Source organism: Mastomys coucha, unplaced genomic scaffold (genome assembly GCF_008632895.1).
Source record: "Mastomys coucha isolate ucsf_1 unplaced genomic scaffold, UCSF_Mcou_1 pScaffold6, whole genome shotgun sequence".
In the NCBI taxonomy this organism is placed as follows: domain Eukaryota; kingdom Metazoa; phylum Chordata; class Mammalia; order Rodentia; family Muridae; genus Mastomys; species Mastomys coucha.
In genome coordinates, this window is record NW_022196912.1 from 106,012,464 (window position 1) to 106,033,120 (window position 20,657).

The 20,657-nt window shown below is 45.4% G+C and overlaps 1 protein-coding gene across 3 annotated transcripts in view; it reads right to left on the reverse strand.

Annotated features, from left to right (window-relative positions):
• The window catches only part of Ston2 (stonin 2), a 142,497-nt gene that overhangs the window by 107,754 nt on the left and 14,086 nt on the right, over positions 1-20,657 (reverse strand). Inside the window, exon 1 of one of the 3 annotated variants that reach the window (XM_031357404.1) lies at positions 659-790. The exons of the other annotated variants lie outside the window; for them this stretch is intronic. The gene's annotated coding sequence lies outside the window, so the exon portion shown is untranslated. Of the gene's footprint in view, positions 1-658; positions 791-20,657 lie in introns of those variants that run through there. 3 annotated transcript variants of the gene reach the window in all.

Below are 20,657 nucleotides of genomic sequence, written 5' to 3' on the forward strand. Positions count from 1 at the left end.
CTAGGAACCAAGTTTCTTTAACAGCTCTCATCTTCCATATTAGATGACTAGGTCAGGTGACAATGTAGTTCTTTTATAGATGAAAAAAAATCTGAGTAGAGAGAAATTAGGTGACCTATCCAACACTAAAATGTGCCCCTAGCATTCTTAAAATGCTTCTTCTAGAATTTTAAGGGGAAAAATGTCATGGTTTCAGGTCAAACTGACTCTTGTTTTCCATGGTAGCATTCTATATAAAGAATAATCAAATAGAAGCCACAACAAACAAGTACTCTGGAAAAATCAAGCTGTGGATAACAGATCCAATTCCTGAGCCAAGGTCCTCTGATGCCAAAACACTGTAATCTTTGAATTACAGCCACACACACACATACACACACACACACACACACACACACACACACACACAGAAAGTACTTCAGAGTATATATACACTGACATATAACTAAGTAGTTTATGAACATCAACTGCAATGAACTGTATTGACACTTCCTGAGAAATTGCCTGTGTGGCTATCTGCCAGAACACCCAAGGCACACATAGGCTGGAATGTCCACAAGTCTCTACTCCAAGGCCCTCCCCTGAGATCCTTACCAGCCACAGGACTGGACATGTGCAATCAGCCTGGAGAATGCTGCTGTCCTAAACCAGATCTTACCTTAAGTAACTCAGCCGCAAACTCGAGGACTGTTTCCCATGACTGGCTGCCTGCGAGCTCTTCTTTAGCCCAGTCAACGTGAATGCCACTGTCACTCAATGTGGTAATGGCTGTGAGCCAAGATAAGACAGCAGAACTGAAGAGTGGCTTCTCAGAAACAGTAGCTGGATGTGAGGCCACACCCCCGCTGGGCCTCTTGGAAAGGAAAGCCACAATGCGAGGCACGTGCTGACACATGCCTCGTCACGGCTCCATTGGGGAAAACATCCTGCCTGTCTCACAATGGTAAGCCCAGCAAAATCCATGGAAAAGTGGGGTTGGAGGGATGGAGGAGGAAAGAAAATGTGAAGGGGGCAGAAAACCCTAAAAACAGGTAGGCTCTTCAGGATCAATAGCTCCCAGGTGTGTGTGTGTGTGTGTGTGTGTGTGTGTGTGTGTATGTGTATCTTTCACCATGTGAGTTCCAGGTATGGAACATAGGTCATCAGTACTGGTGGCAAGTGCCTTTATCTGCTGATCCATCTCATGGCCCAACGCATATATGACTGGTGCCCTATTGCTGAGAAACACCATGACCAAACCAGCTTGGGAGGAAAGGGTTAATTGAGCTTGCACTTCCAGGTAACAGTCCATCACTGAGAGAAGGGCAGGAACTGGAGGCAGGAGAGGATGCGGAGGCCATGGAGGGGTGCTTGCTGGCTTGCTTCCCATGGCTTGCTCAATCTGCTTCTTATTAGAACCCAGGACTACCTGCCCAGAGTGGGCTGGGCCCTCCCCAACAATCTCTAGTTTAAAAAGTATCTACAGGCCAATCTTGGGGTTCCCCTCTCTCAGATGACTTCAGCCTATGTCGAGTTGAGATAAAATTAACCAGCACAGGTGCTTGAACTCGTAGTTCAACCTCTTTAAGTCTCGGTTTACTTCTGTACACCAGGAATAGCAAAAGTCACTTCGCTATTCAAAGGACTTGGTGGGACCGTGAACACCAAGTGCCCGATAGTGGGCACAATAAGCCCTCTGCAATAGTGAGGCGGATGGGCTGCAGCTACTGAGCAGCAAGTGGGTAGACTGCTGGCCTGGTATGCATGAGGCCCTGGGCCCAACACTATCACTGCATAAACTGAGCATGGTGGTACACACCTATGATCCCAGCACTGAGGCGGTGGATGCAGGAGGATTAGAAGTTTGAGGCTATCCCAGTAATAATTTGAGACTAGCCTGGGGTTACATGAGACTTTGTCTCAGAAAGAAACAGAACAGTGATGATAATAGCAGGTGACCTCACAGAGGGATTACCCTGTGCCAGGCACCATTCCAGACCCTACGTAGGTGTCGCCCATTGTCATCACAGCTGCTGTTCAATGTCTCTCACCCGAGGTGCTACAGCATGTTTTGGGGAGGAGTCCTTGGATTAGAATACAGATCTGTAAATCTGCCCCATTTCTGTCATTTATTCATCCATCTTCTCTCCAGTGATTTCCCCTTTCACTCATGATTAGAGCAGGTCTCTGAGATGCTAAGGAGAGCTAAGCAGTTGGTTACAGGGGACCCAGAGGCCAGTTCTGAAACTTCCTCTTAGCAGACAGATAGATGCATATTCTGCCTGAGAAACCATCACTCAGCAGGAATATACAAAAGAAGAGTTCCCGAGGAATTCTCTACTCTTCCTTCACTTATTTAGATCAAATATGAGCCAAAGAAAGGCTGACAGAGAGCATACTGCCAGGAACCTCCCAGCATATCTCTGTGAAATGCATTCTAGGTACATGTCGTGAGAAGCGCTATGCTCAGAGCTCAAAAGCCACAGAGGAACCCAGTAATTGTGAAGCTCAGTTCAGGTTGGAATTAGTTCCTCAGTAAAAACCTCATGCCACTTTTAGCCTGTGAATCATGAAGTGAGGCTTGGAGTCACCACAGATGAGCAGTGACTCACAGTCAGCAGCAGGAGCGACAGGGAGACAACAGAAACCCCACGGAAGACTTTGGCTTGCTATTGTAGAGACACCTCTTCATCAGCATCACTTAGTCCTTACTTTGTGGGGAAGGAGAAGGCACTCTGCTGACAGCAGAGGTGTCAGAAGTAGATCCTGTTAGGCCCCCCTCATATGTGCTCTGTGCTCCTGGAAATGTGCCAGCTGTCCTTCGAGATAGCAACCCTTAAGCAGCCATAACTTAGCTGAGGGAGACAGGACAGAAGAGCAAACACAAGTATGGGAGTAACTGCCTGCCGAAGGTCATGCAGGGGTGGTGCGACTATCAGCCGTGGAGAGATCTCTGAGAGATGGAAAAACAAAGGTCTGGTGCAGGTTGCATAGATATGAAGGAGGCCCTGGGCTGTAGAACACTGACGGGTGAGGGTAAGACTGTTCTGGGGAGAGCTGGGTGGTAAGGCGTATGCCGTTAATGCCAGCTCTTGGGAGGCAGAGGCAGGTGGATTTCTGAGTTCAAGGACAGTCAGGGCTATACAGAGAAACCCTGTCTCAGAAAAACCAAAACCAAAACCAAACAAAAAGACTGTTGTGGAGACAGGATCCGTGTGAGACTAAATGCTTGGTAAGGATTTTCTCGGGACAGTCTGATGAGGATAGAGGTTTGTATTGGGAAATGTGGAAGAGAAGGGCGAAGGGATCTTAGAAGCTAAGGAGATCTCATGGAGAATGAAAAGGTAGTAAAGATTTAGGACTGGACAGTGACTCAAGTGCATGCTTAAGAGAGATTACCATTGCTCACCATGTTCAGCAGCAGCTGGAAGATGAATTATCAGTTACAACATTTCTGGTGTGCCCTACAGCCAAGAGGCTGACACCACCAGGGACTGGTACTAGGCATACTGTACTGGGTGCAAAGAGTTCTGAACTTTAAGAGTACATGGAAACATAAAAGACCAATACCATCTTTAAATGGCTCACAGTCAACTTCAGAGATCTAGACAGTCACCTCTGTTCCCTAGCCTATTCCATGGCCTGTCCTGCAGAACTGCAGGAGTCCAGTAAGGGTCCAGAGACTACCCTAGGGCTCATCTGTACCTCCCAACTAGAAGAGGGTACCCGGGGTATAAGACAAAGACAAAGCCCACAGGGACTAAGACATAGCCATGGCACTAGCCTGCAATGTGCTTGTCTGAGAAGGGCAGGAACGGTGTCCGCTGCAGTGAATGAATCTGAAGAGCTCCTTGGACCAGCTCTCTCCACTTTCACAGCTTCACCCCTCACTACCCCTTACCTAGTTACTTGTCCTTCACTGTCTTCCTGTACTCGGTCTCATCCTGTGGCCTATTATACACAACTGTGCCACGGTTCTCCTTAAAACCTCAGCTGCTGCTCACAAAATAAGGCGAGGGGGAGAAATGCACAAAGGCTCCCTGAGAGAGGGGCTGCACAGCTTGCCTGCTGCTAGCTCTTAGCATTGCACAACACCTAGTACCTGTCAGGAGCCCGGTAAACACTGCAGCTCCACTGGAAGAGCAGGCGCGCTTCCAGTCTATCCTCATCTGTGTTGCCCCGTGGGAATTCCTTCTTCCAAACTGAATTATTTTCTACTAAAGGCTGTTTCTGTGAATGCTTTGTTCTATTTGGTCATTTGTTCATATATTTATCTATTTAATAAACCCAAGATCTTCCCGTTGGGATATATTTCCCCCTACACTGTTATTTAATGGGCTCCTGCTCCTCTTAAAATCTTAGCTCCTTCTTTATCACAGGTTTAATTCAACCAGAATTAAGTCAGGGTCCTCAACCTTCCTAACGCTGCCATTCTTTAATACAGTTCCCCATGTTGTGGTGACCCCCCAGTGACAAAATTATATTTATCGCTATTTCACAGCTGTAATTTTGCTACTGTTATGAATTGTGATGTAAATATCTGTGTTTTCAGATAGTTACTCCTGTGGAAGGGTCATTCAATCCCCAAAGGGGTCTGAGAAGTGCTGCTTTAAGTGGTAGCCATTCAATCTGAAGAAATAGAAGACTGATCCTTCTGTTATGAAATGTTCATAATGGGACTGTTTGTTGTGTTGTTATTGTTGTTCATTTTGGTTTTACCACCCAATATTCAAAATCTCCATTTTTTGAAAGAAAGAAAAAATACTTTCTGTCCCTCTTGTCGGGTGATCCAACCTTTGTCCGCAGGTGTTTCTATCTCCAGAGAATGCTCAATGGTACATGGTCTTTGAAGGATGCATAAGTAGCTTGCAAGCAATGGAGATCTGGTACATGTCCAGTGGTAGCAGCATCCGGATTCAGTAGTGACAGAATCAAATATGGCATCCTAATCAGAACCACTGCACTCCCCTGGCTCTGGTCACTGCTGGCTGTCTTGTGATTCTCAACCTATTTTCCAAGCCAAGTTTGGTAGCTGACAATCCAGTGACTTCTCCAATGTCTTCCATAAATTCATTTCCTTCTTACATTAGCCAGATTCAGTTTCTGTTGCTTCATTTAAGGATGCAGACAGTATACCTGTCTCCAGCTACCACTAGTCTCATGTCCCACTCCCTGTTGTTCTGTGTACTGATGTGATGCTATTGCAATCTAGACTCACTTATCCAGTGGTCATGAAAGCGACTGCTGCTGTGGTTAACTGCCAGCTAGCCTGAGAGCTTGCAAAGGAGAGGGGGATAGCTTTCAGGTTGAGTCCGACTTTTTTTTTTTAATAGTTTTTTTTCCCCTTTTATTGAAAATAGATTTTTTTTCTAACATCCTGACTATGGTTTCCCCTCCCTCTATCTTCCCCAGTTCCTCTCTACTTCCCCTCCCATTGAGGTCTACCCTTTTCTGTCTCTCATTAGAAAACAAATAGATGTCTAGGGAATAATATAATAATAATAAAATAGAACAAAACCAAACACATTAGAATAGGACAAAACAAACAAACAAAAGAAGAACCCAAGAGAAGGCTCAAGAGACAGAGACCCACTTGTTTGCCCACTCGTGGATCCCACAACAGCACTAAACTGAAAGCTATAATATACACTCAAAGGCCCCTCAGTACTGATTGACCAGTGGTCTTTGTGACCTTGGTTCTAACAACATCTTTGGTTTTTTTGTTTGTTTGTTTGTTTGTTTGTTTGTTGTTTTTTGTTTTTTTGAGACAGGGTTTCTCTGTGTAGCCTTGGCTGTCCTGGAACTCACTCTGTAGACCAGTCTGGCCTCAAACTCAGAAATCCACCTGCCTCTGCCTCCCAAGTGCTAGGACTAAAGGCCACCACCGCCTCTAACAGCATCTTTAAGAAGCTTTATATGGTTGCTGTCAGTGGATATGCACTCCAGTCCTCCCAAGGATTCTCCATGCTCCCTCTGGCAGGCCTCTGCTTCCGTCCCAACACCCAATGCCACTCTTTGTCTCCTGCCTGACTTTGGGGCTACTTCTCAATGTGTGTGTGCTGGCATCTTGACGTCCTTGGGGCAGTTCTGAGGAGGCAGAACCTCATAGAAGATAAATTAGGTCACAGAGGCTCTACACTCATGCACCGACTCATGCCATCTCATAAGAACAGGCTGCTGTAAACTAGAGCTGCCTCATACTGCCTCCCAACCAGCTTTTCCACCCAGGACGCTGTGGCTATGCTGTCTGAACCTTCCAAGCGCTAGAGTCAAATAAACCTCTTCTTTATCCATTACCTTGCATCGGGTATTTTGTTATAGCAACCTCCCCCACTCTGACTCCATCCTGCCGAGTCCACCTCCTGAAATAGCTCCAACTCCTGAGCTCTATCTAGTTCCTTAGCTCAGCAGGAGTGCTGAGATCAGCTTAAGTTCCCAGCAGGAAGGAAACTCAGAAGTGATCCTTGGTGGAGTTCACCTCTCAAGTTTCCAAGACCCTGGGAAAGAAATCTTATGTTACATCTTGAGCAACGCCTGAAAAAACTGTTGTCATTTTTGTGGTTAATTATTGCAGATGGGCCAGTTTCCCGCCAGTGATAGCCAGAAATGGGAGTCCTTCCCTACAAAATTCCTCCTGACTGTGTTCACATATTTTTTTTTAAGATGCCAGCTCAGATTATCTAAAGGTAATTCTATCTGATCTAGAAAAATACACCTTATGTCTGGAAATTCATTCAGAGTTTTCCTGACCTTTATAAGTTATGAGAAATAAGAAGGGTCTTAGCCAGCTAACTGGTAATTCCCCCAGAGATGAGGCAATGTATCATCCTCAAGTCACAACTTCAAATTACCATGATTTTTTTTTCTTCGAAATGCTTTTTGTGGCTGTGCTACCCAACAATACCTGGGCCCAATGATCAGAGTAAAAGATCAAAGACACACTAGGCTTGAAAAACAGGTTAGGCTTTGCCTCTGGTATTTGGCTCATTCCTGAGTCAGTAGCTCTGAGAGAGAGGCATCCCAGGCACCAGTGTGTCACAGAACTCTGTGGCCCATAAGGTCTGCAGAGCACTCTCTAGGGTCAGGTAATGGCTTACTCCATCTTGGAAAGTTTACCTGGCTTGACTGATTTCATACTTCTAGAACATATTTTGCTTGTGAAGAAAAGTCATTGGTGTGGGTGACTTGCTTTCGTCTATGTCCTAAAGCTGTGATCCATCGTTGTGGATATTCCAACACAATATGGTCTTGGATTCTATAGGAATCTTCTGAGTCCCACCTGGAGCTCATATCCCCATGTATAAGTCGAAGCAAGTTCCATAATACAAATAGCTTTGTGGATTATTTCAATTTCTTACTGCTATTCCGGAGTTTTCTTTTGTTGAGGAGTTTCTACATTTATCAATGTAGGAGTTTCTACATCTATCAAAAGGCTTCTACTTCAGACCTGAATTTATTTGTACAGTAACCCTGAGATGATTAAAACACATATTTCTCTCAGTTGATATACAAAGGAATTAGTTTGGTTGCAGATGAATTCAAGGTTACAACAGAATTGGGGGAGTGCCACGAGTCGCTAAGCTCTGCACTCTGTACAGCATATTCATCTTTGGGGAGAACAGGTACAACACTATTAGCATTTAAACATCCACTTCCTCTCACCACCCAGCACTGACGATGGTTTCACTATCAATTCAAGCCAGGCACATTTCTAGTTTTGTGTTTGTAGCGTCCTTGGACCACGGGGTAGGTTGCTGTCTCCCCAGGCTCTGACCAATCAGACTTAAAAGGAGGACACATGGTGAGTTATATAATTCTGGCAAGTTGTTTTCTTATCTTTGTTTTGTTCTTCTGGGGAAGAAGACAGGTGTAGCTCAGGTAACTATAGTCCTCCCATTCTAACTGTTCCTTTTGGGAATGTGGCAATAGTTGCTGGAGGTAGTGTTATCATAGAGGGGGTTACAAGGATCATAACTAATGGCCTTAATGTCACCACGCCAAACTGTAACAGGATCCATAATCATCATCTATTTATTGCTATGTGGGAAAACATTTTTGTTTATACTATTATAACTAGATTTTCTGATATACACAGATAAATGAATGTGATGCTGATTTTTCTTTTAAGGTGAAAATACATGGTGGAGAACAGTGTTGAGATGACTCTAGGATCCCCACACTCTGGTTTCAGTCCTGTGGTTCTAGTTCTCCTATGCTCACTGCCTAGCAAAATGGATATTTTTGGATACAATTAAGTTTGCTATTCAGTGGACCCTAAGAAGTGGAGGCTACGTAAGTGAGCCTATCCTAACTGAGGAGCCCTTAAACAGGGACTACAATCACACAACTACAAGAACTGAATTTGGCCACAGGTCAAAGTCCGAGGGCCCCTGAGTTCCAGTGAGCACACCACCGGTCACCTCCGGTTCACACCCGTGGGTCCAGCTGAGCAGAGAACTCACCCGGCTAGGTAGAAGCAGGGCCTCAAGAACGGTGGGACAGTGAGCAGAGGCTCTTTACATCTCTGATGAGTGATTTGTTGTATGTCATCAGAAAATGATTATGTAAATTGGCAAAACTTCTGGTTTTGTATTAGTTAGAAGGAAAAAATTACAAGTTTTTTTTTTTTTTTAAATAGGACAAAGCCCTCACTGAAATCAACTATGGTTGCAGCCACAGAATACAGTAAATCAAAGAAAAGGTTTTTTTTTAAATGCACAAAATTATGCCTGCAACATTTGGAACATATTACAGGGATAATCTCTGTCCAAAAGATTAAAAAAAAAAATCTTCTCTGCCTTGCTTTCTGAGCTCACAGGGACATTAACTTGCCTTTTTGGAGCTGTGGTGCAAAGCCATCATTTTTTTGTACGAAAGAAACAATTTGAGCGGACATCAGGAGGCCAGTGAACCGTCCCTGGTTTCCTGGAGCAGAAATGATCAACTCCTGCCAAGGGTTCTTCCTACCAGCCAGGGATGCTAAATAGCTTGTTGGCACAGGCTGGAGTAGGATGAAGGGAGAATGAACAGACAGGAAAAGTAGAGTCAGAGGTAGCTCTGTGGCAAAGACTCATGGGATTCTGCATGAGAACCATGTGAGTGATAGAGTCATTAACTAAAGTTGGGAGAAAAGCCAAGGTTTGTTAGTGAAATAAGCTTCTCTCCTTTTCTCTTTCTCTTCCCTTCCTTTGCCTCCCTCTCCCCCTTTTTGCCTTTTTTCTTTTTTATAAACTAGTATGTCCTTGACTTGCCTCATCCTCCTGCCTCAGCATCCCAAGTGCTGGGAGTTTTAGAGTACACCACCACATTCAGCTCAGTACTTCTTTTGAAATATGGTACACTTATACATGTTGCAGATGTTTATTATATATCTGAGAGAGATGTCTAATTAGGTGCTCGGAGCCCAGAGCAGGAGAATCAAATCAGAAAGAGCCACCATCATACACAAAGGATCGGGTCATCTGTAGCAAAAGAAGAGAAATGGCCCATGCTTTTCCATACCCGGTGTCGTTGGGATGTAGCACTTTAGGGGCTCCATCCAAGCCACAGGAGCCAAATTCCAAAGACCCTGAAGCCGTGAGGCTATGCCCTGGTTGTGAATTGCTATGGTGTTCTGTCCTTCAATGAGAGGGAATCCTGGAGCCAAGAAGCCTCAGGCTCTCTCTATCTGGGAAACGAGAGTTTAAAATGGAGCTTTTCACAGAGAAATTCTTTGACTAGGACACATGAATGTGCTGCCAGAGAATAAAAACAGGAGGAAGAAGCCTCACTGGTGACTGCTACCAGAGATGAGCAGATGCCAGGCAAGTCATGACAAGAGCAGGGATCTCTTAAAAAACATGGATAGTTTCAAAACTCGGAATAGTGATTAAATCCTTTAATGTGGAAGGATGCCTGGTGGACCGCTGTCTATAAAAAGCAAGCTCTGCATTGTGCTTCTTGAGGGGCTTTGTCTCTGGCAATAGTTCTGAGCTGTTGAGTCTTCCTGGGGCCATGAGTTCTCTATGGCTGTCAGAGGCAGAGGACCAGGGAAGGATGGCTTTGCAGCCACTGATATCATTACCTGTGTTCTTCTCATTAACCCTGAAAGATGGTGCTGTAATTCATGTTAGCATTTGACAGGCAACATTTTGAAGCCAGGGAGGTCAGTCAGATGGCTCACTCCAGTTCAAGTTGTGCGGGGATTCCGACCCCGAAGCCTTGTGACTTCTGAGGCAAACCACAAGTTTATCTCTTTAACCATCATAATGGACTATGAGACCTGCTAAACACTGACACTATGGTAGATGCTAGAGATGAATAAATAACTAATACTCTAGAAATGCCAATTATCCAATGGCTCCCTCCCGTGAAGGGCATCTAGTACCACAGTGAAAGGACAGTAGTCAGATAGTCTCTCTATAACTTTAAATGCATGTCCCAGTACCAGACTATTCTGCAGGGAGAGTTGAATAAGCCTCTCTCTCTTTCTCTCTCTCTTTCTCTCTCTCTCTAATAACTAACACATATAGTTACTGTGTGCCTAGCAAAATTATGTAACATTATGGGTTCTGGGTACAGGCATAAATAGTCAAGGTTTTAATTTGGAGAAATGGAAAGGTACAGAAAAGCAATTCATTTTTCTAATCCTATCTTAGAATCTTTACATTTTTAATACCCCGAGGATCTCAGAGAAGCAAAACACAAAGAAAGAAACAAAGCTCTCTTCAGCACCTTTGAGAAGCTCTGAGCTTGATGGTGATATAGGTGCTGTGAAGGGTGAGCACAGGTCTCTGGAGCCAGGAATGCAGGAGGGGTCATGGAGGACTCAATCTGACCTATGAACTCAGGAGAAGGCTCAGAATGAATGGTAGTTCGGAGCGCAGGCCTTTCAGGCTGGCCAGCCAAGTTCCTCATTGTGAGGATCATCAGGGAATGTCTCCTGGGACCTCTAAGCCTGTTTCCTCTGACAGTGACAGGAACTGTTCCTCAAAGATTCCTGTGAGTTGAAAATAGGTGCTGTACCTAAGACTTCTAGCAAAGTGAAGAGCAAACGCTCGACTAACGGCATTGATCAACACCGACGTTTCCATTAATCAAGGCTGAGTAGGAGTTAGCTTGGCAGAGAGAGAGGGAGAGAGAGAGAGAGAGCGCGCAAACCTGATGACTTGTTGCAATGACATTTCAGGAAGTGAAAGTTGAAGAAAAGGGGAGACCTTAGAAATTTGGGGGGGCGGGGGAGGAAGTCACAGTGAGAGTTTCCACTTCATACAGGAAACAGCTGGCCAGTGTGGTCTGAGGCTCTGGATATAAGTGTTGGATGTGAAGCAGGGTTGCCAGCAACCACACAGGGAGACACTGCTCTACAGTCACCAGAAGCCCTCGGAGTTCCTTTGTCCCTCAGGCACCTCCACATAGGTAAACCACATCCCTGACTACAGGCAAAAAGAATTCCTGGTCAAAGCAAAGAGAAATAAGTAAGAGAGGATATACCATCCCAAGACTTGCATTGTGGCTCATAAGGTGGTCAATCTTCCTTCCTTCCTCTTTGTTTTTTTTAAAGACAAGGTCTTCCTACCTGGTCTGAGCTATTAGGTGAAAAGGCACAGGCCACCACACCCAGCACAGGGTCAATCCGAAATGTCCTCGCAGTGGTGAATATATACTCTAGGAGTTTTTCAAGTTACAGGTCTCAAAGGATGTAACTTATAACAAGGTTTAACAATAAAGCAGAGTTTAAAATGTAAGGTGACGTTTAGAAGTCTAAAAATGTCTAGCTTCATTTTTCTCAAAAGCTCTCCTTTGCAGATCAATCGTAAGGTGTTTTTCGAGTACCATGTTTAGATTTGTGCATGGGAGGAGTGATAATAGGGGATCACACATATTCTGGCTCTAAGAAATCATTGCTGCTCTTTTTTAACTTTCTTCTTTGAGAGGTCTTCGGAAAAAACCAATTCTGGTTGCAGAGGTTGCGCTGATGGTTTTGTGAGTTTTGTGTTTTGTTTTGTTTTGTTTGGCTCCCTGTCAACAGGAAAGACAACCGAGATTTCAGGGTCAGGGGCTTCTTTCCTTTCTCATGTCTCTCTTAATACTCATCCTATTTTTCTATCTTGTCTTAGGTCAACCCACTGGATAATTCACACGAACACCTACGTGAGCAGTGACTCTGAGTATGAAGTATACAGCTGGTGCAGCTCAGGGGATGAGCCCAGGTGTGCCACAGCTGCTGAGTCCAACTCACACAGCTCCAGTCGACAGCGGGCATCAATGTGAGCACAGGTCTCACCAACCTCTATGCAGCATGCTCATCCCATCCAAAGACGTGTAGTTACGACATGAGAGTGTAGAAGCTCCCTCCAACATTCTCTATACCAAGATAAGCAAGGGCTGGAAGGAAACAGCTGCAGCAACACATCTCAAACTTGTCCGGATCTACAGTGAAGCAAGCCCAGTGCAGCCTTGTCTAGAAATCACACACACACACACACACACACACACACACGCACACGCACACGCACACGCACACGCACACGCACACGCACACGCACCACACACACGCACACGTACACACGCGCGCGCACACACACGCACACGTACACGCACACCACACACACACACACACACACACACGTACACGCACGCGCGCGCACACACACACAAACGCGCACGCGCGCACACACACACACGCACACACACCCCACACAATCTTCTCTCTCCTGGATACAGGACGCATTGAAAAGCTATTTCCCCATTCTCTCTTCTTTGTAGAAATAGGACTTCTAAGTTGGTGTGTGCTCCCCCCTCCCCTGCACCCTTCCCTGACATCTGCCGCCAGCATCACAGTCCGCAATGCCAACACTCCATCTATCCTTTGTTGCATAACCATGGGTAGTGGCATCCACGTCCACAACAGGAAACATGTCCCTTTATTGGAATGCTACCCTGGAGATGTGTGGCCAAGAAGCCCTGCATGGCACGCGGCTTCCCATGCAGACATCCACAAGTTAGAAAAAGCAGAGAAATGCAGTTAGGAGAAAATCTTGACCTAGCAAGACAATGAAAAGCAGAGAAAAATGCCCACAGCCAAGGTATCCCTAGGTCATTACTCAACAGAATAAAAGAAAGAGGGATTAAGGTTGGTGATTAGGGGCCCGTCCATTTGCAGCTGAATAGAGTACAGAAAAAGGCCCAGAACACTTCTTGAGAAACCAGGAGTGGTTCAGTCAGCTGCAGTTAATTAGAGGTGGAGGTGGGAAATGAGTTTTATCTGGCACATGCTGAGATTCACAGGTTTAAAAGAAAAGGGTGTGTAAAAGCAGCTTTTTTTTTTTCACCTGTGGCAATTGTCTCTGAAGCTTACTGTCTCAGCGTGCAGACTTAGGCCTGGACATGGAAGCTTCTAGTCTCCTTACAGTCTAATCTAGGCCTAGAATGTTCTCAGCCTCTGCGACTTGCTGCTGAATAAGCTCACCCTTCCTAGTTCTTTCTGATCTCTGGCTGGCTGGTTCAACTCAGCTATTCTGGCTCAAAACTCCTCTCTAAGCTGACTGAATCAATCTGGCTTCTCTCTCTCACCCTCTCCTGAATTGCTCTGCTTGGCTTTATATTAATTTGACAATCTATTCTAATCTCTGGCTCCTTCTCATTCTTTGTCTCATTCTGTCTAGCTTGTTCTCTCTCTTCAACCGGTCTCTGTAAAATTCTCCCAGTAAAACTGCTTCTTTTCTTCCTCCTTCTCTCTGCCCTTTTTTCTTTTCCTTTCTTTTCTTTCTTTCTTTTTTTTCTTTTTTTTGGTTTTGTTTTTTGAGACAGGGTTTCTCTGTGTAGCCCTGGCTGTTCTGGAACTCACTCTGTACACCAGGTTGGCCTTGAACTCAGAAATCCGCCTGTCTCTGCCTCCCAAGTGCTGGGATTAAAGGTGTGCACCACCACTGCCCAGCTCTGCTCTATTTCTTAAGTAGGTTCCCTTTCCTCTCTCTTTTCGTGAGCACTGAGCATATCCTATTCTGTCAAATCTTTCTCTGATTTGTCACTTTGCCACTCAATTAGACATCATCTTCAAACATGGGTGCTTCCTTCTACAAACTAACTTTACCATCATTGTTTGGGATTAAAGGTGTGTGTGTGTGTGTGTGTGTGTGTGTGTGTGTGTGTGTGTGTGTGTGTGTGTGTGCTGAGCCACAGCACAACTAGAAACAGATTTTTTTTTCAGTAAATAACACAATCTCAGGGTTCACAGTATAATCAAATATCCTGCAACAAGGGGTAGTTACAGAAAACATGTGGAAAATTTGAAGTATAAGATTTTACAGTCACCCAGGACAGACAATATATAAGTCAGAACTAGCGGGCTATCACTACAAGAAGTAAAGAGACAGAAACCCCCTGACCCCTGGTGCAGGGGTCCTACACATGGGAAGGAGACTCAGAAAAAACCCAGGCCTAACGAGACAGTTCGAGAAATCAAGGGGAAACGGGGAAAAAAAAAAAAGAATTGTTCAATGGTTCATGGAGGCAAGAGAGAATTTCCCAGTAAAAGGCAGGCTTTCCAGTGAACATTACAGAGAAACATAACTGGGCTGGATGGTCATTAGTGACTCTCTTGAGGTTGGTGAGAGTGACCACTCCATGAGGAGTGGAGGGTGCTTTGCTACCAGTGCACATCAAACTGAAGGAAGGCAGCGAGGTCTGTGGAAGAGTAAACTGAGCTGGAAGCTCAATTACAAAAAGTTAAAAATAACTATAATTTAAAGACTTTAAAATTAGATTAATTAATTTATTTATTTATTTATTCATTGATTTATTGTGCCATAGTGCACATTTGGAGACCAGAGGACAACCTGTGGGAACCAGTTCTCTCCTTCCACCACGCAGGACCTAGGGATCAAACTTACGCCATCAGACTTGGTGGCTAGCACCTTTACCCGCAGAGCCATCTTGCCCGCCCTAACGCTTAATGCTTCTTAATAAATTCTGTACATGAGAGGGAATCGCCAGGATACACTGTTGATCCTGATTACATGCCTCCAAAGGGGAAGCACTTCTCCATTTACCTGGCAGGAACAAACTGGAACCCACCTGAGGTGAGGGCCAAGCAGCTACTTCCTGGGATTCTCTCAGCCACAGCAAAAAATAAAAACCTTTCTGCTCCACCCCCAAGGTGTATTAATGTAAAGGTGTTATTAGGCTTTTTGTAAAGATCATGAAAGCATCCCAAAGAGGGAAAATAGACTTTAAAAACCTAGCAAGTCAAAACTGCTTGCACATAACCCTGCTTACCCATTTAAAAAAAAAAAAAAAAAAAAAAGCAAAACTCACTCCTTAAGCAAGATTAAAATTCGGCCTGTAAGCCAGGTAGTAGTGGCACACACCTTTGATTCCAGCACTTGGGAGGCAGAGGCGGGCGGATCTCTGAGTTCGAGGCCAGCCTGGTCTACAGAGTGAATTCCAGGACAGCCAGGGGGACATAGAGAAACCCTGTCTCAAAAAAACTGAAAAAACAAAAACAAAAACTTGGTCTGTGCCTTTCTTTCCCTGGGGGTAAAAATACCAGACCAAGGATATTCCTGCTGAAATCCCAATAAAGCCTTTAATGACTCCAAAATCTCACCTTCAGGTTGTATTCCACAAGCACAAGGATTAGTACTATCATTGCAACTTTAAATCAAATAAACCGAACAACTACAGCCAGTTCTTAAGTATTGATGGCTCCATGTGCATTATATCATAACATAATCTTCACATGAACCCTGTGAGAGAAAGGGCAATTATTAACATTTATTTTTCTAGTTAAGGAAACTGAGGCTTGGATAGGCCAAGTTTTATAAGTTCATGCAAGTAGATGGATGCACTAAGAGAAAACCCCCAATTTGTCAACAATATCATAATTATCCACATTGTGGCTATGTAATATTCCATTGGACTATTGGCCTTTAAAGTTATATATATTTGAATTTTTAAATTTATTTTTATTTTATGTGCATTGGTGGTATTTGCCCTGCATGCATGTCTGTGTGAAGGTGTCAGCTCCCTTGGAAGTGGAGTTACAGACAGTTGTGAGCAGCCGTGTGGGTGTTGGGAATTGAACCCAAGTCATCTGTCAGTGTCATACCTGTCAGTGCTCTTAACTATAAAACATTTCTACAGCCCCATATTTGGTTTGTTTTTTTTTTTAATGAGAGTTTTTGGGTTTTTTTTGTTTTTTGGTTGGTTTTTATTTATTTATTTATTTATTTATTTATTTTTTGGTAGGAAGCCCAGGGAGAGACTATTAGTTAGAACAACAACCAGTTTCACAGGCTGCAAATTTGTTACGTCTTTTTCTATTAACAAGCCTATGTGTCCAGTTCCCCTAAATAAGAGTGACCAGTATCCCTTAGTGATATACAGCCAAGGGTGAACAGGAAACTCATGACGAAAGCCTAAGACTGTAGGGCCTGTGACCCAGAGGCCTGGATTACTGTCCCATTCTCGCCTCTTGGCCTTTTCCTGGTCTGGGGTTCTCAGGGAAGAGTGGCAAATGTGAATGAGTGTTAGGTTCGAGCACAAGGTCAAGCTTCAATGCCGGGGCTTTATGACAACCCCAGAGACGTGCATACCATGTAGGACCCGGGGCCAGGAGGCAGGGAAATACCATGTGGTGGGATTGACCTGGCCCTGGCTTCCGAGAAACCATGGCCTGCTGCCTGGTGATCTCGTAAGGTATTAGGGATTTCTGTCTCTAAAAGTCTGATGTACTAGGGTGTGGGGGTCCTAAGGGATAGGGTGTATCTGGTGGCTGCTACCTGTTTTTGTTCCCTTTGAGTCGGAGTTCACTACACGGTGCCTCAACTCCCCAGTGTGCAGGGTGCATCTTTTGGCTTCTGTAGCAGCGTATGGGAAACTAAGATCCCATGCTTTCAGTGTGGTACTTCATTGGATCCCAGACATAGTTGGTGGACCCCAGCATCAACCTCAGACAGCAGAATGGTTCACACCAGCACACTTGGTCAGCACAGAAGCCTGGAGAGAAATGAGGCTGAGGACTGCTAAGGTTTATAAGACGATGCCTATGTAAGACGCTTAAGTGTAGATAAGATCCCACGTTAGCATATACTCTCTCATATTCAGAAGACAGGGGAATGGCCCAGTGGCTCCCTTAGGCCTTTGGTTATCTGCATTCATGGAGTGTCTTCAGGTTAATAGAATTCTGTCACAGAACATCACCCATTCATTTATTCACTAATCCAATCATTTTATAAGCATTCATTTAACATTCCCTGCTGCTTGGCATAGCTAGTGAAATTCTATGGCTGGAGATGACTAAAATCTAACCTCTTCAAAGAGACAGGCAGATAGGCAAACATGATATAATATGATTAGGGCTACACTGGGAGAATACACTACGGGCATGCAGAAGAATGACACACAGTTCCATCTGGGGCCAGCTAAGAACAAATGAGGAAAAATGATACTTAGCCATGGGTCTGAAATGGACATTAGCTAGGGTCATGGGACACTGGTGAGAAAGAAGGACATTCTCAGATGGCAGCATGGTCTCTGTAAGGAACCAACCATGAAAATACAACTCAGCCATGTTCACAGCCATGATAACATGCAAAACTACCATTTACTACCCAAAGGTATATATGCAACAGGAATTCCTATTTTATTTATTTATTTATTTATTTATTTATTTATTTTGGTTTTTTGAGACAAGGTTTCTCTGTGTAGCCCTGGCTGTCCTGGAACTCACTCTGTAGAACAGGTTGGCCTCGAACTCAGAAATCCGCCTGCCTCTGCCTCCCAAGTGCTGGGATTAAAGGCGTGCGCCACCACTGCAGGAATCTCATATTCTTTGTCCATCCATGGATATCCCTTTGCCTACTTGCATACGATGACTGTAAAAGCTGGAGTGGGATGTGGTGAGGGGATGAAGCAGGATATGGAGATATAGGCAAGCCATGGTATGAGGGAAGGCTGAGCTTCTGAGGTAAGGTTAGAGGTCAAAGGTTTTGCGAGCTGTGAGGGATGGGTTAAAAGGTAGGGTGATGGGGTGAAGGGCAGAATGATGGAGTAAGAGGTGGGGTGATGGGGTGAAGGGCAGGATGATGGGGTAAGAAGTGGGGTGATGGGGTGAAGGGCAGGACGATGGGGTAAAAGGTGGGGTGATGGGTGAAGGGCAGGACAATTGGGTAAAAGGTGGGGTGATGGGTGAAGGGCAGGACGATGGGGTAAAAGGTGGGTGATGGACACACAGATGACTTAAGGATGTTTGTTTTGGACATGGTTTGGAAATTCAAATTCCAATAGTTTATTTTGGTAAGGTCCCCCTCAAAACAGCAGCATTAAAATGTCAAACGCTCAAGGAAAGCCCACAAATGCAAGCATGCTGTCCTCTGACCCGCAGACAATTCCATTTGGAAAAGCAAGGAGCCAGAAGGGATGCAGAAGGAAGAGACACCAGACTGACCAAGAGTAAGGTGTGAAGACAGAGCACTGCAGAGGCAGTGTCCTGGAACAAAAGCAACGAGCGCCAATTAAACAAGTGAGCAGGGCAACATTAGCTTAATCTGTGTTTCAGATCACTCGGGAAGAAGTGAGGAATATAGACAGGAGGGGAGAAGGTAAGCAGGAATTACAGTGATCGGACTAGCAAGATAGTGGGGAGAATGGCTTCCATAGGGTGTGACATCAGGACGCAGGGATGAAGTGTTGTTTGGGCTCATTTAGAAGAAGTCATTGTGTGGGGCACACAGATGAAAACGACCCTTGGAAGGGACCAAGCTGTATTTGCCATGACAAGGACTTCAGGAGGAAGAGCGACTGAGGGGAGAGGGACGTGTAAGTTGAGTGTTAGATGTAATGAGTTTGATGGGCCTGTGTGGCAACCACTGGGCTGTTCCCGGACTTTGTTAAGCCGGTTGGCTTGGAGAAGCAAGAGGCCTGGACTGGGAGACACACAGTAGGAAAAATAAGAACTAAGGTCTAGGGAAGGCTAACAATCATGGTTGGGCCTGAGAAGCAGCCACTTGGGAGTCCGCGTCTGCCATTATCCTGCAGGGGTAGAAAACCAGGAACCCAGAGGAAGGCAGGCAAGAGAGATACATGTGCTTCCTCCACTGGGGTCAGTTGTTAGGCAACACAGAGACAAGGAGGCTCAAGCTCAAGAGAGGAAAGGCCAGAGGGAGCTAAGGGTAGCGTTGCAGTGGTGTCAGCTTGGGGGGATGGGGGTCCATCTTACTAGTCGTGAAGAAACCAACCTCCTTTCACTTACCTATAGTATGGCCTTTCTGTTGGTACACCCAAGGGTTTCACACAGCTACAATCTTTTTTTTTTTTTTTTTTTTTTTTTTTTTTAAATTTGGTTTTTCAAGACAGGGTTTCTCTGTGTAGCCCTGGCTGTCTTGGAACTAGTTTTGTAGACCAGGCTGGCCTCGGATTCAGAGATCTGTCTGCCTCTGCTTTCCCAGTGCCGGGGTTAAAGGCGTGTGCCACCACAGCCTGGGTTACAGCTACACTCTTATGTTCTGCATCAGGAAGATTTCTGCATGGCGGACCACAGGTGAGATGCATGGCTCAAAGCCTGCCCCTGGAACTAGTTCTTGTCCTTTTCTCACATGTTGGGGCTCTCTGGATCTCTTCGGTGATCCACATGACATCATCTGTGGTTTACGGTGCTTTATGGACAGTCTGCCCAAACTGCAACAGAAAATCTCCTTGGGACCTCTGACTCCCTGTTAAAGACTCAGCCCCAGAACGACACTTCCCGCTCCACTCAGCTTCAGGCTGTTCAAAACAAGGCAGAATCATCCCAGAGCTGCAGAGGGGAGCTCAACACAGTGGCTTCCACTGACCCTGACCTGATAATTCCTTATTTCCATTTTCAGCAATGTAGAGAGGATCTGCTTCCCTTTTCTGAGAATCCTGACACAAGCAGACTGTCAAGCCAGCCAGCTAGCAAGCCAGCCAGCTACAACACACACACACACACACACACACACACACACACACACACACACACACACCAACCAGACCACAGCAGGGGGCCTCAAAGTTGCAGCTGTGAGTGGCCTCAGCCTAATTGTGACCTTATCCTTGTACACAGATTGTATACTAGACTACTCACACACAAGATACGTCCCAAGTCCAAGGGCTGACTGGAAGCAGGGGTGTGTGGGTTTCTCCAACTGCCAGGACAGATGAACCCAGACACCCTGGTGGGCTTGGCACAGCTGACACGTCCACAGGGGCGGGCGGGCTGGCTGCTTGGCTGGGCTTCAGTACAGCAGGCTCTGGGAGTTTGATATCTAAAATGTATCAACATGCCTTCCTTTGTGAAAGCTGTTATGATGGTTGTCTCCTGAGAGGTCCTGCCAGAGCCTTACAAATACAGAGTTGGATGTTTGCAGCCAACCATTGGACTGATCACGGGGTCCCCAAAAGAGGAGTTAGAGAAAGGACTGAAGGAGTTGAAGGGGTTTGCAACCCCATAAGGAGAACAACAATATCTGGGAGTCCAGATCCCCCAGGACTCCCAGGGACTAGGCCATCAACAAAGGAGTGCACGTGGCTCCAGCTGCATATGTAGCAGAGGATGGCCTTGTCATGCATCAATGGGAGGAGTGGTTCTTGGTCCTATGAAGGCTCGATAGATGTCCCAGTGTAGGGGAACTTGGGGGGAGCAGGGAGGTGAGAGTGGGTGGGTGGGTGGAGGGTCA